This window comes from Lemur catta, chromosome 1 (assembly GCF_020740605.2).
Source record: "Lemur catta isolate mLemCat1 chromosome 1, mLemCat1.pri, whole genome shotgun sequence".
In the NCBI taxonomy this organism is placed as follows: domain Eukaryota; kingdom Metazoa; phylum Chordata; class Mammalia; order Primates; family Lemuridae; genus Lemur; species Lemur catta.
In genome coordinates, this window is record NC_059128.1 from 263,796,067 (window position 1) to 263,799,450 (window position 3,384).

At 36.5% G+C, this 3,384-nt stretch overlaps 1 non-coding gene across 1 annotated transcript; it reads right to left on the bottom strand.

Annotated features, from left to right (window-relative positions):
- Nucleotides 1-902: 902 nt before the first annotated feature.
- On the bottom strand, nt 903-970 carry LOC123630902. The gene has a single exon (XR_006732836.1). It is a non-coding gene; the product is annotated as a small nucleolar RNA SNORD77 (small nucleolar RNA).
- Between the last annotated feature and the right edge of the window lie 2,414 nt (nt 971-3,384).

A 3,384-nucleotide genomic window follows, 5' to 3' on the forward strand; every position in this document is an offset into this window, starting at 1 on the left:
TTTATATCTTTGTCTTTTTCCTCTCTTCAATAACAAGCTTCTCAAAAAAATACTTTGTGTTTGCTGTCTTGATGTCCCTGCTATCCACATTCTTCTATATTAATAATTCCTGCATTCTACCCTCCCTCCCCCAGTGTCAAATTGCAAGTGCTTTCTTGAGGAACATCACTGAGCTCCTAGGTTCATATATAGTTGCAAGTGTGTTGTTAGCTCCTCGTTTTCCTGACATCTCTGTCAACTGACATACGCTTCTTAGCATTACTCTTGAAACCTTCATAGGCTTGATCATGTCTTTTTTAAAAACTAAGATATCATTTCTTCAAGTCAATGGTGTTTTCCTCTTCAATAACTTCATATGTGGATGAGAGTCCCTTTCAGGGACACCCATAGCACCGTATGTTTTAATTATAGACGGTATCTGTGTATTCTAATTGCCCGCTTAATCATTAGCTTTCTTCAGTGAGTGGCAACTTACTCGAGGATGGTCACTGTGTTTTATTTGGTGACGTGTATAACCCCTAGCATGATGCTAGGCACAGAGCAAGTGTGTAATAAATCTTTATTTAATAATGGATAAACAATCTATATTCCCTGTTTCTGTTTCTTCTTCTTGCTTCTTCTCTGCTTTCCCTGACTTCTATAAACTAGAACGTCAAGTTTTATTTTTTCCCTAAGTTCTTACATTTTCTTCTGTATTCTTTTCATTGGTGAACTTAATCTATTGCCACATTTTCTTCTGTTATTTGATGTCAGCTGGCAGATAGCTACCCTATTCCTGTAGTCCAAAAATCCCGCTCTATGTTTCGGGATGACTGTATGTTAACGGAGTTACTCTTATCAGCTAAGGTTTTCATTCTTCATGATCCCTATTTACCATAAACTTCTTCCTATTTTGTTTTTTTAGATACATCAGGCAAATGGTAAATCTCTTCATGATTCCATCTGCTGAACTACACAATCATCATAGTATAAGATCTTCCTTTTTAACTTTCTCACTTTGTTATATATTTTATTTTTTATCAACAAATTAAACTTGCATATATTTATCATTTACAACATGTTTTGGAATATATATACATTGTAGAATGGCTCAATTCAGCTAATAAATACATACATTACCCCACATACTTATCATTTTTATGGTGAGAACACTTAAAATCTACTGAGAGATTTTAAAAATACAATACAGTGTTATTAACTATAGTCACCATGTTGCACAATAGATTACTAAAACTTATTTCTCTTATCTGAATAAAATTTTATATCCTTTGACTAACAGCTCCCCAATCTTCCCACCTCCCAGTCTCTGATAACCACTAGTTTACTAGTTTACATTTATGAGTTTGACTTTTTTTACATTCCATGTATAAGTGAGAGCATGTTTGCCTTTCTGAGCCTGACTCATTTCACTCAACTTTAACGTTCTCTAAGACCATCCATGTTGCTGCTGCAAATGACAGGACTGCCTTCTTCTTTTTTTTAAAGCTAAATAGTGTTCCAGAGTCTATATACACCACATTTTAAAAATTCATTTACCCCATCATGGACACTTAGGTTGTTTCCTTATCTTGGTTATTGTGAATAATGCTTCCATGGAAGTGCAGATTTCTATTTCATATATTGATTTTATTTACTTTGGTTACATATGCAGTATAAGGATTGTTGGATCATATAGAAGTTTTATTTTTAATTTTTTAAAGAACTTTTGTATTATTTTCCAAAATGGCTTAATCTTAAATAAAGAAGTCTCCAAATCAATAAATCTCAAACTTTAGAGGTATGTTTTAACATTGCCTCTTTATTCTCCCACATTATTTAAATTATTAACCAGTGTTAATTTAGTTGTAGCAATATTACTTCCTCCTTACCCTAGTTTTCATTTCCATGGCCAGTTTCTCAGCAAGTCATGATTGCCATCAAAATGAAGCAAAGCAAAAGCAGTTGTCCTACTATCTGATTAATATTCCTCCCTCTCAATTCTACATCTGATTTTCACCTGCTCAAATACTTCCTTGAGTCCCCTGATAATCAATGCTATTTGCCTACACAAACTCCATCTCACACAAAAGCCTTTAACTGAAAATAGGCCACAAATTATATTTGAGGTGATTATGTACCTTAATATATATTCATTTGAGAGCAAGCATTTCAGTATCAATAGCTCTCTGACAGAGTTATTGGTTAATTATATGTGATCATAAGTCTGCTGGGATTTTGTGGGAAAGTTTTAAATTTCCTGATAAAATGAAAGTGCTGTAGCTGATGTTACCGCTCCACAGTTCTGCTTGATTTGTAGGAACATGATGTGCAGAATTACAGCAGCTATCCTGAATCCATGAGGCAACAGCATAAAGATGAGGCCAACGTACCTAAGGATAGCAGAAAGTGAATATATTAATATTTGGATTCTTAAATGAAATTTCGGGTGATTGAATCAATGCCAGCAACTTCTACTCCTTGATTTTACGGTATGCAGATAATAATAATGAAAATAATAATCCCTTTAGATACCAGGGTGTTGCTTGCTGGCCTTTTAAACAGATGACCGTATTCTCAATGTACGCATCCAAATTCCCTGACTCTCAAAACATTCTCTGGCTCTAAACCTCAGTTTTGCATATTTTTCTCAAATCGCTACACAAACACCTTATCTTTCAAAAAACCTAGATTTCAATGTTCTCAAAATCCCCACCTGAACAGAATTGCATAGGAATTATATTGAGTTGGTTATAGGGGAGAGGAAAGAAAGAAAGAAAGAAAGGAAAGAAGGAAGAAAAAGAAAGAAAAAGAAAGAAAGAAAGTAAAGAGGAGAGGAGAGAGAAAGAAAGAAAGAGAGAAAGAGAGAGAGAGAGAAAGAAAGAGAAAGAAAGGAAGGAAGGAAGGGAGGGAGGGAGACTGCCTTAGGAAATTTGGTCAAGTTCCCAGGCTGCTTTTTGACAGCAGGTGGTGAGGCTACCCAGAACTCCAGTTTCAGAGCATAGGATTTCTCTCTGGCCAGACTGGTCAAAATGCTCCTTCCATTGGCACCAGAAGAATTCTGCCTTGTGCTGTGTTCCCCTGTGCCGGAGCAGCCCTGAGTTTCAATGCAAAGCTCCACAATCACTTCACTTTCCCTCCCCCAAGCAGATAGATTCTCTCTCCACTCAGCATTTTGGGTAGGGGGGGATTAAGGTTATGGGGGAGGAGTGCCATAGGCAATGGTAAACGTCTTTTCCGCCCTCTTCAGTGCCTCTTTCCTTGATATAATGTTAAAACCAGGTAGTATGATTGCTCACCTGATCTTTGGTTCTTCTGAAAGTGCTTGCTTGCCTGGAGAGTTGTTTAATTTTGTGGTTGTGCGGAGGGAGGATCACTGGAGGTTTCTATTCAGCCATCTTGCTTGGC